We start from the raw sequence: 23,332 nt of genomic DNA, 5'->3' as shown, positions 1-23,332 counted from the left end.
TATTTACTAATGAATCAAAGATAGTGGTCTAGCTATGTACCTAGGAATAAGAAAAATGGGTGTGGTTAAACTGCTGGTCAGCTTCTACTATAAACACTCTTGTTTAAAGACACATGACTGATGATGAGGCATCTGGATATCTGGGTTTGAATATTCATGCTGTGCCTCTTCTGATTGGTGATAATCTTGATCATTTAAAATTTGTCATGTCCTTAGCTGGATTTGCTGTCTGCTATATCGGTATTTCTCAAGGGTAAGCCAGGTCCCCTATGCTTATTCTCTCCTGATCTTGAAATTCTTTCTCTTTTATTTACAGTTTCCCTGAAGATCACTGAATAGCCATTGGCAGCGGTTGCTTGAAATATGACTGTCACTGTGTTAGGGAGGCTATCATAAGAGATATGACATCATTCAGCAACCTATAGCTTGAAGATAATTGTTGTGTATTTCTAATGACATATGAAAATGCTTTAAGAGAACATAAGTAACTATATAAATGCAAATTATTAGTAAGGCAAATTATATGGGACTGTGAGTCAACTTTGACCTGTCTGTAAGTGCTAATCTCCTTTACTGCTATAATTTCTTGTGCTGCCATGCACTCTAGGTTTCTACTGCCTTGTGATTTCTGGGAAAATAATCCCCTGCAGTGACCTCTGTGGGTAAAAATTACAAATGACAGGGACAAAGTTGAATTTCTGCCTAATCTCTAGAATATAAGAATGAGCAAAACTTTTAAATGCATGGCTTTGCAGGTTGCCCCAGTATTGCCACAATACCCATGGAACCTCACCATGGGATTGCCTAGTAAATGACACCCTATAGCAGTCTCCATACCACCGTTTTCACTATACATTTTACCTCCCTAATCCTAGCAATAACCAAGTTCATCAATATTGAGATGTTAAAAATGTAGGAGAGAATAATTTAAATATAAAAAGTGAAATACATAAAATGCCTTCATCTGTCTTCCTTCCTACTTTCCCTCTCTTTATATAATTTTGCAAACATCCAATTCAATATATAAATCAGCCTTTGTTGATTTGAATGTATTGCTCTCAGTTGATTTCTCCATCTTTAAGTTATATAAGATCCCTAAATGTGTGGGGTCATACTGAGTTCCCTTTCATCACCCTTACTAGTTTTCTGTAAGTTTAATATCCCCTATGGGAGAAGGGAAAAAAAAAAAAAAAAAAGACCAGATTAGAGAGAATCTAAGATTGCATTGCTACTTCTATGTAAATAACTGCTTGTTCCTTAACTCTGATTTTGTGAAAAAGTGTTGGAGCCCTCTGTTCTCAGGTCTGATTCTTGTAAACATCACCTCTGAATTCACTCACAAGTCAGCACCTGAAGACTGCCAAGCTAAAGTAAATAACTGAAATCAATTATTGGTGCTGTTACAACTTTAATTTCCTTGCTATCTAAATGCAGATAAATAGAAAATCTAATTTTTATTATACCTCACCTACCACTTTTAATAAATATTAATGTACACGACTGTGGCTGACCTCCCTCTAGACTTAAAATCAATAGTTGTTGATTAAGGTCTTTTGGGCAGTATTACAAAAATGAAGACTCACTATTTATTCCCATTGCCTCTTCTCTGATCCATAAACAGGTTAACAGTGGGTTTATTAAGAAAAGTAAAGTACTGGAGCAAAATCTGGTCATGTAAGAATACTTGAGCAAGGAGGTGAATTATACCTATTAAATCTACATGGGTTATGTAGCAATTTTTTAAATTATTTTGTGTCACTTGTGAATTCAATTCTGGTTTTCACTTTTTAAGGACCATAAAGGATACTCTTGTCAGTTTCTTTTACCACATGCAACTCCAGGGTAGCAATTTAAAATATTTTTAAATCTTATAATATCTCATTGGTTTTTCTTATTGATTTCAGTCAAAATCCAAATTCATCAGAAACACAGAACACAGATTTTACCAAAGACCTTGCATTTGCTTACTAATTTATAGTATAAATATTTTGTTTTTAAAAATGTTTCCTTATACACGTTTATACTTTAAACAATCACTTGGTGCCAGATAGGGTATTAGACATTAGAGATCCAAAGGCAAGTAGCACAGAGCCCCTACCCTTGTAGAAATTATGACAACAGGAATATAGGGAAAACTAAGTAACTATGTTTACGTAGTTTTATACCCTTCACTGGAGCAGAGGTTATAAAACTGGGAGGTAACACTAGTGTGTAAAATTACAACATGAAAAGTCCAAGGTTTCATAAAACCTTGGCATCAGATGTGAAAATCGAGTAGCCTATGTATCTATCTATTTGCTGCATAATGTGGGAGCTACTTAAAATGAGTAAGATTCCACTAAGATAATGCATATGAAGAAAGAAAATTATAACATCAATCTCTGAACACTCATGATTCATCTGGGGATAATGGAAGATTTAGTAAGTAAGATGCTGAATGAGGAAGTAAAGATTAAGGCAACAAAGAAGAGGGCAAAATTTTGGAAATGCACAAATTCACAGAAGCATCCTTCCCACTCCATCCTGAGGAAAGGCCCATAGACCATACTGAACACTAAAGAGACATAACAATCAGGTTCATGGACAGACATCATTATTAGTTCCTTCATTGTCTTAATGAGGATCTAACAGAGAAATTAACATGTTCTGTTTGTCCTTCCTTAAGCTGATGTTCTGTTTCAAGAATATCAATATATGTTAACTATGTAACTGAATATAAATATCTGGGCATGAAAATAATTAATTGCATGTATGTTAAATGCCAAGTTTAGTGGACTTCTAGTCCCTGGCTCAGTGTCAAGCTCCCCTAACCAAAAAACAAGGGGAACGTGGCAGGAATTTTGAACAACAAATGCTGCTAATCCTAGACACAGATATGTGAAATAAAAAATAAAGAGAGCTATAAATTACTATAATTATTATTATACCGTTATATTTTATAAATATATTTTATAATATATATATATAATATATAATGGTTTATATATGTGTGTATATACATATGTGAAATGATAATATGTATATAATCTATATATCTCTCTATATATCTATCTATATCTATCTATCTATATCATCTATCTATATACAGTCATACTTTGGTATCAGAGGGGAATTGGTTCCAAGACCTGCCATGGATATCAAAATCTATGGATGTTCATGTCCCATAGTTGGCCCTTCATATCTGCAGATCCTGCATCTAAGTATTCTACCAACCGTGGATTGGATGTATAAAGTTTGAGATCCAGGGTTACTTGAAGCTATGGATGTGGAAGTGCCCATATGGAGCGCCAACTGCGTGTTTATTGAAAAAAAAACTGTGTGTAAGTTGACCCATGCATTTCAAACCTTGTGCTGTTCAAGGGTCACCTGTCTGCCTGCTGTCTGTCTGCCTATCTTCCTCCAACCTTTCCTCTATGGAGAGGGAGAGGGAGAGGGAGGAAGGGAGGCAGGGAGGGAAGGAGGGAGGGAGGGGTATTTGGTTTCATTAAGCTCAGGAGTAGGGGGACCAAATGAAACTTACTACCACTTCTAATATGGTTTCATAAGAAAAAAATCTACTCCATATTCTAATATGTGATTTTCAAACATTTGAGACTTGCTGAACCTAAATGGAATACTGCCTGCATTAACTTGAGTTTAGAAACCAACTACTGACACTATGATAAAATTGCATATCAAGGATTTTTCTTGGGTTTTTAGAGGCTATTATTCTTCCTGTTCCTACATTTACAGCATCTTGGATCTCTTGCAAGGTGCCTTTACTTTCCATGGCAGACTTAAAACACTGTGTTTTTACACAGTTTTGGAATGGTAAGCAAGAAATGCAGAAAATATTATTTCCATTAAGCATGTATATTTCATTTGAAGCATCAGTTTAAAACTTCACAAAAATTCAAATCCATAATCCAAACTTGAGGTAACAAATTGATTATATAATAATTTTGTACTTAATATGGAATTAGAAATATTTCTGGTAACCAAGCTAAAATGTAGAATAAAAATAGGTGTCTATGAATTACAAAGCTTTGTTGCCATTAAGAGGTTCCTGCTGACATAAATATGCCTATGTGATTTCAAAAAAAAAAAAAAGCTTTTCATTTTGTAATTGGTAGTTAGGAAATACTTTAATATATTTCAAATGTTTGTGAAAATTATGAAATAGGAGTTGAGTATCACATATGTGTGGTTTCTGTTTTCAATATATACATATTTTAGTACTTAGCTGATCTCAATTACTTCTCCTAAGGGGAAACAATGGGACCTAATAAAAGGTTGTTTTATCCTGTAACTTCAGTTCTTGAACCATAGTATTTCTTCTACAAATTTATTCTCTTCAGGATTGGCCCAAGGCTAAAGTTTTGAGACAAAATCTGTCTTACTTTGCCCTCTCCTCCAACCTTCCTTTGCCCTCTCCTCCAACCTTCCTTTCATTTATTACATTTCTTTTCTTTATTCTCATGGCAGCATTCCAACTTGTTATATTTTTTTGTGGATAGTGAGTACCTCAACTTCCTATCTCAAAAGAAAACAAGCAAAAGAATGAAAACAAACAAACACCAATTCATTACTTTATTATCTAGATTTCAGTTGGTTATTGTGAAAAAAATTCCCTGAAAACAATTCCCAGTGATATGTGCATGACTTACTACATAACTCTGCATTAATGTTTTTAAAGATTATTAAAGATGATTATTAAAGACAACTTTTAACATATTCAGGTTAGGTTGGCAATTATTAATAGAATAGATATTTTATGAAAGCTACTGTTTTAGGTGATAGAATATTAAAAATAAATGGAAGGGAAATGAGGCTTGAGGAGATCTAATATTCTATTGTTTTCATATGTTGTTTCATTGTATCTCCAGAGTAATATAATACCTATGCTTTTTTTAAAGAAACTAAAGTTCACTGTCTTAAGCTATCACCCATGATAAAGTTTTTAAAAATAAAAAAGTACACATTTTTATCCATGTTATCTACTTCTATTGAGCAGATTCTGACAATTACCACACATATGCAAAAGCAAAAATGAAGACCATAGGAAACTGGCGGAAAGGAAGAGAAGAAGGGTAGAAGAGAAAATACACCATAATGAAGATGGGATTTGAGACTGGCTTAAAATACAGGTGAATAAAATTAGCTTAGAAGGTAGGAATATTACAGTTATAAAACATGGAACTTAATGAAAAATGACTTAATAAAAATGTAGGATATGATAGGTAATAAGAGATACATTTACTTGGCAGAATCATGGAGTATAAACACTGAAAAAATATAAGAGAAGACTGGAAAACAGAGTTGAATCATATTGAAAGATCCAGGTATATAAGATTGAGGGGTTATAGGTGATGTAGAATACCATGAGAATCTTTGAAGACTTTTAGTAAATAAATGGAATTTACTCAGTCTGCATTTTAGACAGTATAATATAAGTACAGTATCTGGATGGATTAAATGGAATTTGGGAGATTAGTCTAGGTAAGAAGTAATAAGATTCTAAGCTAGTGTGGTACCAGTGTAAGGAAAAAGATAGATAAAAGACATGCGTATTGTTGAGGTACAATTATACTTGAGGACTGGTTGGTTGTCAGTAAATGAAGATAGCAGTGTCTCTAGGGCTTGGAATTTGGGTGATTTGGATAATGATAATAGAAATTGATACATGAGGAAGAGGAGCTTATTATGGTGTGATGTGTGATGGCTTATTATTTGAGATTCCTGGAGAAGAATCAAAGCCAGATGGATTAAGAATAACCGCAAAGCTCTGAAGTTACTTCAGGTCATGCAGCAATGCTACAAGTTCTATATTTAGCTTATTCTTCCCCTCTAATCCACAGTGCCTTACCTACTGATTCAAAGCTTCTGTATTCCTTTTCTTCCCTTACCCTCAGCAAATTTTGCCTTTAGTTCACTGAAAAGAAAATATCCCCACAATGATAAAATTTGCTTCAAAGACTACAAATTTAGTCATATTCTCACATAAATCTCAATTCTCATATAAATTTCAATTCTTCTTCATTTTTCTTTATACTGTGGATAAACTTTTTCTCTTTCTTTCAAAGGTAAGATTTATATCCTATCCTCTGTTAGCTTCCCAGGAACTACATCCACTGACTATCCATCTTTCATTGGCATTATCAACCTGTTTCATTACATATTTAGAATCTCTGGTCTTAAGACAATAAAAACTACAATAAAAGCAAAATAATTCCAGTTACTATCTTATCTCTCCAGACCATTTTATAGCTCAGCTTCTGTATTCTTATGTTCCATTTATTCTTCAACTCATTCCAGTCTGAAATCTGTTCTCTTTGTACGAAAAAAAGCTGCTCATTGTAGTGTCTTTAGTTCAGTATTGCAAAATGAATTAGAAATATTTATTTTGTCACATTATTAGATTTATCAAGAACATTCAACAAAGTTAAACAGTTTTTACTTCTTAAGACAATATTTTTCTCTTGGAATACTTGAAACGATACCTTCTTGCTAATCCCCCCAACATTTAGGGTCACCCCTTTACTCTCCTTTTTCAAATTCAACTCCTCAAAGGATTTCTAAAGCTGGAGGATTTTTCTTCATCTTTTCTCCCTCTTCCTCCTCTTGCTCTCTCCTACTTACATCTATTCCTATGACCTCAGATCCATTCTATAAACTGATGGTTTCCAAATGTATATCTTCAGATCTCTTTCTGAGTGAAAAATTTCTAAGCCCAACCGCCTGCTTCACATCTCTTCTAAGATGTGTCTCTCAAGTACAAAATGTTCAAAACAAAACATTTTGTCTTTCCCAGACCTCCTTTAATCTTCTCAATCTCAGGAACAGGCAACACCCTTCTTCCTGTTAATAGAGCCACATACCTAGAAGCCATCCTTGACCCATTACCCTCTCTCACCTACTCCATCTAGTCAAGACCAAATTAACAGACCTCTTAGTTTCTTAACCTCTATTTTAAAAATAAACTTTGACATATTTAAAAAGCTAATAGTAATTTAGAAACTTAGAAATCAAAATAATATAATAAAAACTTTGAACTGGCACCAAAGTTAAGCACTAGAACGTTACCAAATGGTTGTATTTATCCTACATCCTGCCTCCTTTCAGAGGTTACCATTATTCTAAATATTAATTTGCTTTGGTTTTTAAAATATTTTTATTCATGTATTGTATATCCCTAAAAATAATTTGTTTAATCATGCCTTTTTTTAGCTTTACAGTTAGAGTATCATGCTATTTGTTGACTTCTGGTTATTTCTGAGATTTAGGAATTCTACTCCATGATTTACACAACACTTCTAGTAATCTTATAGAAAGTAGTTTACATTATGTCATTAAAAAAATAATTTCTATTCTTTGATTGCTTCCCAAACCTACTGGCATGACCCATAAAATTCTGGTCACTGGCTGCTTTTTAATGTAACTATCTGGACATGAAACTGTGTCCTAAAACCATCCTGAATTTTTTAAACTTCCTTAAATGTAACAAGTCCTTTCCCACCTCAGGTAACTGCATCAGTGTTTTGTTTCCTTTGACAGGAATACATTCCCCACCCCAACCTCAAGATTTCACCTTGAAGATTTCTACAAATTTTCTTCAAAAGATTTTTGATTCCTGCCACTCAATTTACTCTCTTTCCCAAGAATTTTTACTGTCTTCATGGAACTCATTACAATTTATAAACATTATTTTTTCTTTTGTTTCCCTTCTAATCCTTAACATAAGATGGGATGCTTAATAAATGTTCAGACTATAATTCCCATGAGAGTCATTGTGTGTTATTCAATACTACACACTTATACCTAGTACAAGGGCTCATACTAGACACTAAATAAAAGTTGTTGAGTGAAAATTAATTTCCCTTAACCCATGGAACACACAGCAGAACAGAACAAGCAGGCTCCTAAGTGCTGATTTACAAGTTCTTCTAATATATTTATTGGGAGAGGACTAATTAATTAAAATTGAGAAAATATAACACATACTATATTTGTGGATTATGTATCAAAGCAAAATTCTGTCCAAAAACCCCTATTCTAAATGTGTGAGAGTGATGTCACCAAGACGGTAACATAGGGCATTCCTGAAATGCTCTCTCAAAAGAATCACAACTAACTACAATTCATGGACAAGACACTATTGAATAAATCCTAGAACATGGAATGAAGCTGAACCCCTCCACCCCACCCAGCTTCACAATAGAGACCAAAACAGACTGCATGAGAAGGGTAAAAGGAGCAGCTATACACTGATTTCATTGCCCTTTTCCCAGGATGGTGCAGCACCACACCGAGAGGTCTCCTCTGAGACAATGGTTTCTCCAGTGGGAAAAGAGAGCCCAAGGTGGACATCCAGCTCCCCTAGCATGGTGGGTCACTTCTTAGGTGCCCCCACTGCAGTCTCACCTCATGAAGATTGCAGGGGAATCTGCAGGGCTTCACCACTGGGAATTGGATTGTGACAAAAAAGTGGGGAGGGTCTTGCAACCAGTAGCATTTTGATCTAGGCAAACAAAGTTCCTCTCGGCAGCACCCAAGTAGTATTCCCAGCCAGCTGATTTGCTCATCTGTAGAGTCAAGACAATGACATGGTCTGACCAGGGAACTCATCAGGGTGCAGGTCTACTCGATTTGTGTCCTTAAGTGAAGGGTCTTGTTAAACTTGGAGCCTGGTCTGCTCCTGCCAACACAAGGGAGCTGAATCATAGATAGGCCAATGGCTGATGTAGTTCCTGGCCCCACCCAACCAGAAAGGCTGGCAACAACACCTGGAAGATGTGTATCCCAGTAACATTTAAGCAGAGAGTACCACAGGCAGAGCTGATTGTCCACAGAGCAAAGCTCATGGCACTGTTCAGCCAGTGAACTTGAAGCATTGATTAGCTTGAGTCAAGACAACAGACAAAGAGCCTTGTCAAACTTGGAGATGGTTTTCCATCTCCACCTAGGCAGTGACACTAATTTATAGCCCTGTCCATTGCTGAATACTGCACTCAGTTCACTCAATCAAGGAACCTAATCAGAGCACATGGGAAGCTGTAGAGCTCATCCAGCAGTCCTGCTTACAGTGGCACTGTAAACAGAGAGCACAACCCATGGCTTTCCCTGTGTGCAGAGCAAAACCAGAGGCCCCATCTGGCCAGGGAATTTTGTGCATAGTCTTGCATGATTTGTGTCCCTAAACAGTGGGCCATGTAGGACCTAGGGACTGTTCTGCTCTGACAAGGCAGGAAAGCTAATATGTAGCCCCACCTACTAATAAGTACAGTATTTAGTCTGACCATCCAGTAAGCCTGACCAGAGAACTCAAACAACTGTGAATCCTACCCTATAGCCTTGCTTAGGAGGGGAACCACACCAGCAGTCCCACCCAACTGTTCTCAGCCAGTGTCACATACTCCACTTCTGACCTCAGAGCTTGGGTGGTGGTCTCACCCCAAAATAGATCCTAATATTAAGCTTATCTGCCTAAGAACATTACCAGTGGACACATCTAGAAACCCAAACTGAGTTGACTGTTGAAGAGCTGTCTCTGTTAAAGCAAAACTGTAAAGTCTGGAAGAGGAGACCACTTAACCATTTACTCAAGTGCAGATACCAATGTACGAAATTAAGGATCATGGGAAGTCAGATAAACATGGCACCACAAAAGTAAACTAATAAAGCTTCAATAACTGACCCTAAAAAATAGAGCTCTATTAACCATCAGACAAAGAATTCTGAATAATTCTGTTAAAGAAATTTAGTGAACTACAAGAACACAGACAGATAATTCAATGAAATTAGGAAAAGAATTCATTAACAAAATAAGTTCAACAATAAAATATTAATCATCCCCAACCAAAGAAAGAAATACTAGAGCTAAAATATATAATGGCTGAACTGAGAAATTCAACAGAAAACTTCAAAAGCAGACTTCACCATGCAGAAGGATTAGTGACTTAGAAGACAACACAGTTTGAAATTATCAGCAAGTACAGAAAAAGAAAAGAGTAAAGAAAGCCAATGAGACTTAAGGGACTCAATCAAAAGAAACAATATCTGCATTATGGAAGTTCCAGATGGAGAAGAGCATGAGAAAAGGACAGCTAGTATATTTAAAGCAATAATAGCTAAAAACTTCCCAAAGAGGAGTGGACATCCAGATTCATGGAGCCCAAAGGATTCCAAATAGGTTGAACCTGATTAGTGCTACACCAAGACACATTATAAGCAATTGTTAAAAGTCAAAGACAAAGAAAGAACTTTGAAAGCAGCAAGAGAAGAGGGAACATCAATCAGACTATAGGTGGATATCTCATCAGAAACTTTCAGACCAGGAGAAAGTGGAATGATATATTGAAGGAAAAGAATTTGTCAATTAAAAATTCTATAGCTGACAAAGCAGTCCTTCAAAACTGAAGGAGAGATAAAGACTTTTTCAAACAAACAAAAGATGAGTGTGTTTATCACTACTAGACTAACCCGACAAAAAATGCTAAAGGGAATTTTCAAAATGGAAGCATAAGGATGTTAATTAATATCATAAAAACATAAGAATGTAGCATAAAACTCACTGGTAATGGCAAATATATAGTCAAAATTAGACTTTTTAATATGGTAATAGTTGTGTGTAATTAATTTACAACTTTAGTTTTAATTTAAAAAACAAAATTAATAAAAAAATAATGATAACTACAGTAATCTGTTATTGGATACACAATATAAAATATGTAAATTGTTAACAACAATAACGAAAAATGTGATGGGGGAGAAGTAAAAGTGTAGAGTTTAGAAATGCTATTCAACTTAAGTTGTTGTCAGTTGAAATAGGGTATTATAATTTTAAGATATTTTATGTATGCCTCATGGTAACTGCAAAGGAAAAGCCTGTACTAAATACACAAACATGGTAAAGAAGTCAAAGCATGTTAATACCAAAAATCATTAAAACACAAAAAAAGAGTAAGATATGAGGAACAATGAATCTCCAAAATAGCCAGAAACAATGAACAAAATGACAATATTAAGCACTTACCCATCAATAATTACTATAAATGTAAATATATTAAATTATCCAATCAGAAAACATAGAATAGCTAAGTGGATTTTTAAAAAATCCAACAATATGCTACATACAAAAGATTCACATTAGCCTTGAAGACATATATAGACTGAGAATAAAGGAATGAAAAGATATTTCAAGCAAATAGTAACCAAAAAAAGGGGGGAGCGCTAGCTGTATTTATGTCAGACAAAATAGACTTTAAACTAAAAATGGTAAAATGACAAAAAGAAGGTCATTATATAATGATAGAGAATCTGAACCATCAAGAAGATATAACAATTATAAATAGTTATGCACCCAATATTAGAGCATCTAAAAAAGCAAAACCTAACAGAGCTAAAATAAGAAATAAACAGCAGTACAGTAATAGTTGGGGACTTTAATACCCCACTCTCAACAATGGATAGATTATCCACACAGGGAATCAATAAGGAAACAGCAGACTTTAACCACACTATAGACCAAAATGGACCTAACCAGAAAAACATAAAACATATCTGACAACAGCAGAATACACATTCTTCTGATGCACACTTGCAACATTTTCTAGGATGGACCATATGTTAGGCCACAAAACAAATCTTGTCAAATTCAAGAAGATTGAAATCATACCAAGTATCTTCTCTGACCACAATGGTATAAAACTAGATACCAATAACAGAAGGAAAACTGGAAAAATCATGAATACATGGAAATTAAAAACACCCTTGTTAACAACCAATAGGTCAAAGAAGAAATTAAAGGGTAACTAAAAACTTATCTTAGAAAAACAAACATGGAAACAAAACATACCAAAACTAATGGGATGTAGCAAATACTGTTCTAAGAGAGAAGTTCATAATGATAAAAGCTAACATTAAGAAACAAGAAACATCTCAAATAAATAACCTAACCCTAGTTTCTGGCCTCAAGAAACTAGAAAAAAAGAACATTAAGCCCAAAGTTGCAGACAGAAGAAAGTTATAAAGATTAGAGCAGAAATAAATGAAATAGAGAGCAGGAAGACAAAAGAAAAGGCTAACCAAACTAACAATTGGTTCTTCAATAAGGTAAATAAGATTTACCAACCTTTAGCTAGATTAACCAGGTGCAAAAGGAAAACCCAAATCAACAAAATTATGTATGAAAAACGAGACATTACAACTGACACCACAGAAATACAAAAGATTATAAGAGGCTACTATGAACAACAATATGTGAACAAATTCAACAACCTAGATGAAGTGGAAAAATTCTTAGAAACTTACAATCCACCAAGAGTGATTAGAAAGATATAGAAAATGTGAATAGACTAATTACTCTTAAGGATATTGAATCAGTAATCAAAAATCATCCAAGAAAGGAAAGTCCAGGACCAAGAGTATTTTGGCAATTTTTACCAAACACTTAAAGAAGAATTAAGCCAATCCTTCTCAAATCCTTCAAAAAATCAAAGAGGAGGGAACATTCCCAAGCTCACTTTACAAGGCCACTATTACCCTGATACTAAAGCCAGAGAGGGATACTAAAAGAAAAAAAAAACAAAAAACAACTTCAAAACAATATCCTTGATGAATATAGATGCAGAAATTCTCAATAAAATACCAGCAAACAGAATTAAACAACATTTTAAAAGGATCATTCACCATGATAAAGTAGCATTGATTCCTATGATACAAGGATGGTGCAACATATGCAAATCATACAATGTCATACATCACATTAATAAAATGAAATTTAAACATCATATGATCATCTCAATTAACACAGAAAAAGCATTTGACAAAATTCAACATTTGTTCATTTAAAAACTCTTAATAAATTAAGTATAGAAGGAATGTACCACAACATAATAAAGGCCATATGTGACAGGCTCACAGCTAACATTATATTCAGTGGTAAAAGTTTAAAACCTTATTAAGTTCAGGTACAAGACAAGGACACCCACTCAAACCACTCCTATTCAACATAGTGCCAGTAGTTCAACCAGAAAAATCAGGTAAGGAAAAGAAATGAAAGGCATCAGAACTGGAAGGGAAGTAGAACTGGCTGTATTTGAAGATGATTGATTTTGTATAGAAAATCCTAAAGACTCCACCAAAAAACTATTAGATTTAATCAACAAATTTAGGAAAGTTGCAGGATATGAATTTAACATACAAAAAATACAACAGTTTCTATAAACTAACAACAATTTATCTGAAAAAGAATGAAAGCAACTCTATTTACAATAACATCAAAAACAATAAAATACTTAGGAATAAATTTAACCAAGGAAGTGAAAGTTTTCTACTCTGAAAACTACAAGACACTGATGAAACAAATTAAAGATACAAGTAAATGGAGAGGTATCCTGTTTATGAATTTGTAGAATGAATATTGTTAAAATGCCCATACTATGCAAAGCTGATTATAGAGTCAATGCAATCTTGATCAAGATTCCAATGGCATTTTTTACAGAAGTAGAAAAAAAATTCCTAAAATGTATATGGAAGAAAGACTCCAAATAGCCAAATCAATCCTGAGAAAGAAGAATAAAGTTAGAGAAATCATACTTCCTGATTTTGAGCTATATTATAAAGCTATAATAATAAAAACAGTATCATACTGGCATAAAAACAGACACATAGACTAAGGGAACAGAATTGAGAGCCCAGAAATAAATCCTGCATATATGGTCAACTAATATTTGACAAGGGAACCAAGACTACTCAATAGACAAAAAGAGTCTTTTCAATAAATTGTGCTGAGGAAATTGGATATGCACATGTAGTAGAATGAAATTAGACACTTATTTTACACCAGTCACAAAAATAAACTCAAAATAAATTAAATACTTAAATGTAAGACCAGACACCATAAAATTCCTGGAAAAAAGAGGAAAAGAGCTGTTTAACATGAGTGTTGGCAATGGTTCTTTGGATGTGACACCTACAGTACAAGCAATTAAATTAAAAAAAAACAAAACAAAAACAAAAAACAAGTGGGACTACATGAAACTAAAAAGCTTCTGCATAGCAAGAGAAATGATCAAGAAAATAAAAAGACAATCTTCAGAATGTAAAAATATATTTGCAAACCATATATCAGAGAAGAGGTTACTATCCAAAATATATAAAAACTCATACAACTCAATAGCAAGAAAATAAATAATCCAACTGAAAAATGGACAGAGGACATGAATACACTTTTTTTCCAAAGAAGATAAATGGTCAACAGGTACACTAAAATGTGATCAACATCACTAATCTTTGAAACCACAATATCACCTCACGCATGTCAGAATGGGTAGCATCAAAAAGACAAGAGATGATAAATACTGGGGAGGATGTGGAAACAAGGGAACCCTGTGCACTGTGGGTGGGAATGTATATTTGTATAGCCACTGAGGAAAACAGTATGGAGGTTCCTCAAATAATTAAAAATAGAATTTCCATATGATCCAGCAATTCCACTTCTGGGTATTTATCGAAAGGAAATGAAAACACTAACTTGAAAAGATACCTGCACCCCTATGTTCATAGCAGCATTATTTACAATAGCCAAGACATGGAAGGAAGCTAAGTGTCCACTGATGGATGAATGGATACAGAAGTAGAAGATGGGGTATATAGGTAAAATTTATATATACACACACATACACAAAATTGTGTATGTATATAAATTATTAATAATAAATTTATTATTTATTAATAATAAATTTATTATTCAGCCATAAAAAAGGAAATCCTGCTGTTTACAACAACCTGGATGGACCTTGAGGGCATTATGCTAAAGAAAATAAGTCAGAGAGAGACAAATACTGTATGATCTCACTTATAAGTGGAATCTAAAGAAACAAAAAAAACAGCCTCCAGGACAAATAAATATGTAGAAAAAGATATCAGATTTGTGTTTACCAAAGGTGGGGAGTTGGGGGAGGGGAATTGGATGAAGTTGATCAAAAAGTACACACTTGAGTTATAAATGAATACTAGGGATGTAATGTACAACATGATGACTATAGTTAACACTGCTATATGGTAAATTTGAAAGTTCAGAGAGTAAAATCCTTAAAGTTCTCATCACAAGGAAAAAACAATCATTTTTCTTTTTTTTTTGTATTTATATGATAATGATGGATATTAACTAAGCTTATTATGGTAATCATTTCACAATATACCTAAGTCAAATCATTATGCTATACACCATACATTTATATAGTATTGTTTTTCATATCTCAATAAAACTGGAAAAATTAAATTTATATATGTGCATCTTTAGACAATACAAGGATGATCAAGAGCAAACCAATATAATGTGGTAATTTTGGGTGCTGGACTATTATTCATTCTTTCAGTGTACTCTCATTATTTATTCCTTGACATACTCCATTATTATAATAGAGCAAACTTCTTATTGGACTGCTATTCTCTTTCATACTCTATGATCTTCTGTTCTATCATTCTTATTGTACTTATGCTCACCTTTATTTCTATCAATAACCCACCAGTCCATAGCTTCAGAACTCTGGCTTAAAACCTTGGCAAAACCTTGTTTTTAGTTAGTTAATGTCCTATTTTACTTTCTTTTGTTATACTAGTAATGGTGAAATTGGGAATATAGTCAGACCAGTAATTCAGCCTCTGAGAGGACTGGAATATGGGGTGATTAGTAATCTCTATAAGAAAATTCAAGTATGATTTGGGGAAAGGGCTGGCAGAAAACTCAAGTATGATTTGGGGAAAGGGCTGATTTAGTGGGCGACTCAGAATATTTTGAATTGCTCCTTTGATATGTCCCAGAAGCTGGCTGCTGTAGAAATTAGGATATATGTAGAGGTTAAATAATCTCAGCTATTCTGTTTGGAGGACCATAAAAAGGAGTAAATCAGAAAATCCTATAAAATAACCTTATGAAATTTAGAACATTTAAAATAAGGATTGAGGAATTTCCTGCAAGAAAGACATTAAAAATTATAGCCTAAAGCAATATGCTTAGATGGTTAAAGACTGTTCTAGTGATGCCAAGGTCATAGATCATATAAGGGCCAGTTAGTTTTGAATTAAAAAGAAAATCCTCCTCATGATAATGGATGCTACTCATAATCTAGATCCTTGGCAAATAGGTGCTACAGACTCATTAGAAGCAGCAAGAGACTGAATCAGCTCAGACCATGTATATATAGACCTGGAAAAGTAATTTATAGTACATATATCACCAATAATCTTCTAGTAGATCTGCAGTAGCATCATTGTATATGAAATTGAGTTCATTTTTATAACTATGATGAATAATTGTAATATGTATAATAATTTTTAACCTTGCAGTATATAATCATAATTTGCTAAAAGACCTAAAAATGAGTATTTATGGGCTTTTAAATAATAATCCCAGAATGGTCAGTATCATGAATGGAAAGATATATTACACTAACCTTTTTTGAAACTCAATGTCTAAAAATAGTGACAATCTTGGATTGTATAACAGGTAGAGATTAAGAAGCTATTGACCATAAAATCAAGACATGATAAAGTGTTGTTTTTTCATATAAATCCAAATCTTTGTACAGCTATTTTTTCAAGGTGGATCTATCCCAAATGTCAAATGAAATTGATCCAAAGTTTTCACAGTGGAGCCAGAATATGACTACATTTTGGATTCATCCTATTTTATCTGTGGATTCCAAATATGAACTGTTGATGAAAATGATCTAAAATTGATCTTAAAACATTTACTTACAGACTATCATTTTGATCTGAATAGAATTATAACTTCTGCATTGATATGTCACCCCAAGGCACTTGAAATATCTTTAAAAATCAGAATTGTTTTTACTACTTTACCGATAAGAAAATATAAAATCAAGAGAATGATGCTAACGGTTCAAGTAGACACCAGTAAAAATGACATGGTTTATAACAATAACTAGACCCTCAACACAGTATAGCAATTTTGTTTTTACTTGATCCTGGCTAATATGCTTTTGGGCTTTTCTCATCTGTTCTTTCATAATTTAACTATTCTTTTCAGTTTTTCTACTCATCTATACCTACTTCATTCTAACAAACTCCTTGTGCTCTGTATCACAAGGAAAATAAAGGCTATCCATTTTGAACTTCTCTGGTCTTCAAATTATTCATCATTTCCTTCTTTCATAAATGCATGAATATCTGTCCTTTCTAAAAGTGTGAATCCCTCCTTTTGTTTATTTATCCCTCAACTTCTCATGTAATCCAGGATCTTGTTCTGCCCATTGTCACCCTTTCTTCTGTTGCTTTAATTCTCTAGATGTTTTTCCTTTCCTTCAAAAACTGTAAATGTGCTAAAATCAAACAACAAATAAACACTTCTTTGACTCTACTTTTAGTTCAAGCTGTTACAGTCACACTCTTCTCTACTACAACAAAATTCTACTTTCTCAACTCCCTTTACTCCTAGAAAGATTGCTCTCTGATTTCTTTTCACCTCACTTAGTTTTCTCTTTTTATTTAGCATATAAATAACTAATTGCAAAGGTCTCAATTTCTATTCTAAATGTCTTTGCCAAATCAAATGCCTTCTTTTCAAAACTCCCCTCTATGCTAATTTCTGGTTTTCCTTCTATTACACTGACCGTTCAATTTCAGACTTTCTCCCACTGGTTCTTCTTTAATTTTGACACTCAAATGTAGGTGTCCCTTAGAGCTTGATTCTTGACTGTTTGCTCTTCCTGTGGTTTCCAGGCTCTACATATAGAGTGCATATACTCCCATATACACCTCAATCATGGTAACTCCACTTTTATCAGCATTATATACAGTCTCTAAATGTATTTAAAACAAAGGATTTGTGGATTAGAAACAAAACAAAACAAAAAAACAAGTCTACCACCACCTAGATGATTTCATTCATTTTCATAACTTTAAATGCAACAACTGAAAAGCCCATACCTTCTCTCTCAGGTTTACCCATTGGATAAGTCATTGGATAAAGAATGCCCTATTAAATCAAATCCAAGTTTATCATGTTCTTCCACATTAGTATTTGGGCTGATAGCTATTTCATGACAGTTTATTTCTCTCTCCTCATTTTTTCCTGCTGGTTATGTTTCGGCCCAGCCACAAAGCTGAACAAACATGATTAGAGATTGTAAACACAATGGTACACGGCCCAGACAGGAATGAGAAACAATAAAGAGCGGTGGGAATGGGGGTGACCTAAGCAGATCAAACAAACACATCTGCATGTCAGATGTTGCTCACTGATCGCCAGTATTCAGCCTCTGTGCTAACAGTCAGCATTCCCAGTGCTGGGCCTCTGTCACTTTGTCACAGTATTTGATGTTGAACTCTGATTATGGCTAATAACAGGTATCCAAAAATGTTTGAAAACTTAGTGAATAAACTGAGAAATAGTCAAAGTGAAATGAAGCCCGCTTACACATTCTACATGATTTATCTAGGTCTGAATATGGAGTGATGTCCAGGTGTAGACACAGACAAACATAATAATCACCAAATTTTCTATTTCCCCATCTTCTTTTGAGGGCTTTTTCCTAAATTCCTTAACTTAAAAATATATATACTATCATTACCTTTTAAGCAAATACACAGGATTTTCCCAAAGAGTATGCCATTTATACTACCCTTTTGCTAGCTGATATAAGGCACAGTTGTCAGAAAAACAAAGTTCTATTTTGAATGTAAATTTTTGTTCATTCAAAGTAAATTACTCCTTCCAGAATACAAGAAGGCAGACCACAGTTTAACATTTTTAATGTCCCAGATGATGGTAATTTACTAAGAGGAGAGGTTTACTTCTAATAGAGCATATTTTCCTAACACTCTCCTCTCATAGGATTAGACTCAATATTAATTTTTATCATGTTATGAGCAGTCTACTAAGTATATACCAAATTCAATTTCTGCCTCTTAGAAAAGTAAAGTTAAAATAATATACATGATGCTAATAATTCTTATATTTTGTATTATGCCATTGAGTTAAAGATAAATACTTTGAAAACATTAAACCTTTAAAGAAAATTCTTATTTTACTCACTCATTATGTTGGCTATTTTATTTGAAGAGAGGCTGGAGATGAGGATGTTGGAGACCTCCACAGGTAGCTCTTCATGAACCAGATCACCTAGGAATAGAAAATAGCATAAAATGAGTAGAGGGTCAATCTCAAATCCCAAGGATAGGTAGGGAGAGAAAAAGGAGACCAAAAACTAACCAAGAAGAAAATGTGGAAGGATTATGTACAAACGTTAAAAAACTCAATAATATGCACTGAAGGAGATACCAAGGAGATGGAAAATTTAAAGAAGAAAGGAGTAAACATTGGGTTAAATACAGGAAAAGAGGTCCCATAAAATACAGACTTAAAACTTTTTTTTTTCTAGCGTGTAGAAGGTCATGAATAACTTTTGCAAAAAGAAATGTACTAAGTGACCTTAGAAGAGTAAAAGTATTAGAGGGGAACCAGAGGTCTGTTTTCTATGGGTTATAGAAAATATAGAAGACAAAGTTTTTTTGTTTTTTGTTTGTTGGTTTAGTATAGAGATAGATTTCTAAGCATATTATATTGAAATAATGTGTTGAAGCTTCTAACTCATTCACTGTCAGCTTTTCAAAGGCAGAAAGCATTTATTTTTTTGGTCCTTGCTTTAGAGTGGGTATTCAGTAATTCTTTAATGAATTTTCTGTGAATATTAAGAAAAGGAGAAAAATATACATGACAAAAATTATTTATATGAAGAGCTGTTTCTTATCAATCAGAGGGATGGACTAAATGACCCTAATTACCTTTTAGTTTGTGATGTCTTTGCTTTTTTGCTTTTAATGTAACAGAGGATCAACTAGTATTAACAATTATAGACATAATTATGATACTTAAGTCTCCTAGGAATATCTTTGCTTCTGCTCTCTTTATTAACTTAAAAAAAACCCATAAAGATAATTAAAATGCCTCCACCAGAAATTTCCCCCAGTGTCAGCACCACTACATAGAAAGCAAATGCTTGTCTATAACAAAATGTAAGTAAAAGTTTTTAAAGTCTTGGATCATTATCTTTTCCATGTTGTATTAGATGCCTGTCACAACCTCTGTATTTTTAATTTTAAATAAATAATATTATTTATTATTATTTTAAATAAATACTGTAAATAATTTAAAATTTTTATTTAAATAAATTAAATTCAAATGAATTTAAATTATTTTGCTACATGGCCTTAATCTGACCATCTGGCTGTGCTGTATATAGCTCAATCATAGCTCTTTACAATTTAAATTCACATTATTCTGTAACTGGACTGAACCTGAAACTTAGAAGTCCTGACTTTGAGGTATATCTATTTTACTCATTATTTTTTTTTTCTTCTATGGTCATATGAAGAAGAAATAGGAGGAGGAGGATGAAGAAGAAATGATAGTATTTCCAACTGTCAACAACAACAATGAGATCATTGTCATGTAGTCTGGCAATAGGCACATTTGATCACCAACTATATGTAATGCACACTCTGTACCAGGCCCCAGCTATTGACAACCATAACAGCAGAAAGTGATCTGATAATCTATTTATACATGGTGGTATATAAATGAAAATCTTCTAAAGACAAATTTATTATGCCCCAGAATCCTTATAGCATTGATGAGACCTGGCTAGAGTAGACGGGAAGAGGCCACTTATGGCAATGCATTCATGTTTTTGGACACTGCAATAGCCTCTTAGGTGCACTTTCTTCTTACATCCTTAGCCTATAATCCATTTTTCTCCTAGAAGCCAGAGTGGTGTTTTTTTTTTTTTAAACATACATGCCATAACATCATTCCCTTGCATAAAACCCTTGATATCTTACAAAGAAGAAAATTTTCACGTTTTGTCTATTTCATGAAGCCCTACTGGCCCAAGTCTAGGCTCCCTCTGCTAACTTAGCCACGCTGCTGCTCCCAACCTGTTCCAGCCACACTGATTTTTTTCTTTCATTATTTGAATTAAGTCCTTTCTCCATCTACCTGGAAAACTGTATCCAATATTTGCAATATTGATTCATTCTTAGTACCCATATGTTAGAAAGACTCTCCAGCCATCCAGTCTAAACCTGTCACACTCTTTCATCATTTTATATAATTTTCTGCCAGATAATCTCTATCAGGTGATGGTCTTATGTTTACTGTGTGTTTTCTTCCTCACAGTACAATCCATGACAATGGAAATATTGTTTTTTTGTTCACTGATGCATCCTCAATGAGAACAAAGAATGACACCAAGTGAGCATTCGACAAAGATGTACAGAGTGAAGGAATGCCCCTGTATAATTCATTTACACTTAGACAATGGAGCAGTGTTAATATAAGCATTCACAGCAAATTAATATAAGCATTCAAGTTTCAGGTTCAAGATGGTGATGTAGGAACTCCTGAACTCACCTCCTCCCACATACACTCTGAATATACAATTTCCTTTGAAAGAGACCCCAAACTAACTGACTCCTACACATGGGTGAACAAGAAGAAAATCCACATCAAAGCAGGTAGGGAAGCTGAGACACAATCTTGCTATAAACCCCCCTTCAGCTCAGTGATTCACAATCAGAAGGGAACTCATAAACCCAAGCTTCTCTCTGAGGAGTGAAGGGTTTGAACCTCATATCAGGTACCCCAACTTTTAAGATCTGCACCTGAGAGATGAGCCCCAAAACATCTATCTTTGAAAGGCAACAGGGCTTGAAACCACAAGGCTACAGTGAGCTGAGAAACAATTTTTAGAGTTTGCACACACGGAGAGCCCATTGCAGAGGGAGCTGACTGAAAAGCACCCAGACTTTCTGTGAAAGAGGCTTAGGTGATTATCTTAAAGCACTGACCAGAGGGGCAGGCATCTAATTTAACACACATGTAGGGGCCTACTGAACTACTCTCTGGGGATGGATGATGACTGCCACCATCTTTGTGATCTCCCTCTGCCTTGCTCCAGATTGCCAGTATATCCTAGAAAGGAGCTTGTGCCAACATCTGGTGTCCTGATTTCTGCGGTTACCATCCATGGGACAACTCTAGATCACTTGACTCTGTTGTTCAGTGGAACTAATACTTGTGAATGCCACAGGACAGTAACAAACAAAGAGTTCTTAACCCTCTACTGCCCCCAGGGTAAAGCAGAGAAGCAATAGATTGAGGTGCCCAATATCTCTATAAAGAGGCATACTAGCTTATCTTCAAAGCTGTGGCCTGAGGGGGAGGCTAGAATTAAATATACATCTAATGGCCAACTATGATCCCCTCCATACTTTGGAGGGTGGGTGCTATCGTCACACACTCTCTCTCTGCTACACTCCAGAGACCCTGTATCTCCTGGAGGGGAGAGTGTACATGTCTCTGGTACACCAGTTTTTACATCTGGTATCCCAGTTTTTGTGGCTGCTGCTGAGGGGATGCCTCTTGACCACCTGGCTCTGTGGCCAATGAAGCTTGCATTCCTGGGTCCCACAGGATTGTAACATGGAGAAAGAGTTATTTGTCAGCTACCACCAATAGGCAAAGTGCAGACTGCAGATGAAAAAATACCTCCAATCTTTCTACGAAAGAAGCCTATTTGCTGTTTTTGGAGCTGTGGTCTGAAGGGCAGGCTTCTGGTTCAGCACACACCTAGAGGCTTACTGAAGTGTTCTCAGGGAATGAAAGCCAGTGGACGTCACCTTTGTCTCTCTCTCAACTCACTGGTATCTCTCAGAAAGGAACTTGTACCAATGTGTGGCACTTCAATTTTTTGCAGCTGCCACCCAGGGCTTAACTCTATATAGCCTGACTCTGGTAGCCAGTGGTACTTACATTTGAGATCCCACAGGACTGTATATATTTGCATTCTTTAAAATCTGCTGCCTGAGGGTCTGGCTTTCAATCAGCCTGAATCTAGGTGCTAAGTAAGAACCTCTCCTTTGGGACACTGACATGTTTTGGCATACACTCAACTACCAGGAACCATTAAGAATAAACAAGGCTGCTTGGACAATTATAGAAGTTTGAGAAATAACCAAGTGCTAGGATAGGGTTGAACAAAATTCATCTATATGATGCCACTCCATCAAGACTGGGAGAGGTGGTTATTTTATCTAATCCATAGAAACCAACTCAGAAAGCCAAGCAAAATGAAGAACAGAGGAATATGTTCCAAAGGAAAAAACAAGATAAAACCCCAGAAAAAGTTCTTAATGAAATAGAGATTTGGTAATGTGATTTACCTGATAAAGAGTTCCAAATAAGAGTCATAAAGATGTTCAATGAGCTTGGGAAAAGTAAGGATGAACAAAATGAGAACTTCAACAAAGAGACAGAATGTACCAAATA

At 34.6% G+C, this 23,332-nt stretch overlaps 1 long non-coding RNA gene across 1 annotated transcript in view; it reads right to left on the bottom strand.

Annotated features, from left to right (window-relative positions):
• The window catches only part of LOC141278493 (uncharacterized), a 341,470-nt gene that overhangs the window by 53,666 nt on the left and 264,472 nt on the right, over positions 1–23,332 (bottom strand). The window contains exon 3 of the long non-coding RNA XR_012331252.1: positions 19,040–19,126. This is a non-coding gene — a long non-coding RNA (uncharacterized lncRNA). The remainder of the gene's footprint in view (positions 1–19,039; positions 19,127–23,332) is intronic.

This window comes from Tursiops truncatus, chromosome 4, assembly GCF_011762595.2.
Source record: "Tursiops truncatus isolate mTurTru1 chromosome 4, mTurTru1.mat.Y, whole genome shotgun sequence".
NCBI lineage: Eukaryota > Metazoa > Chordata > Mammalia > Artiodactyla > Delphinidae > Tursiops > Tursiops truncatus.
This window is presented reverse-complemented; position numbering and strand designations above follow the sequence as displayed.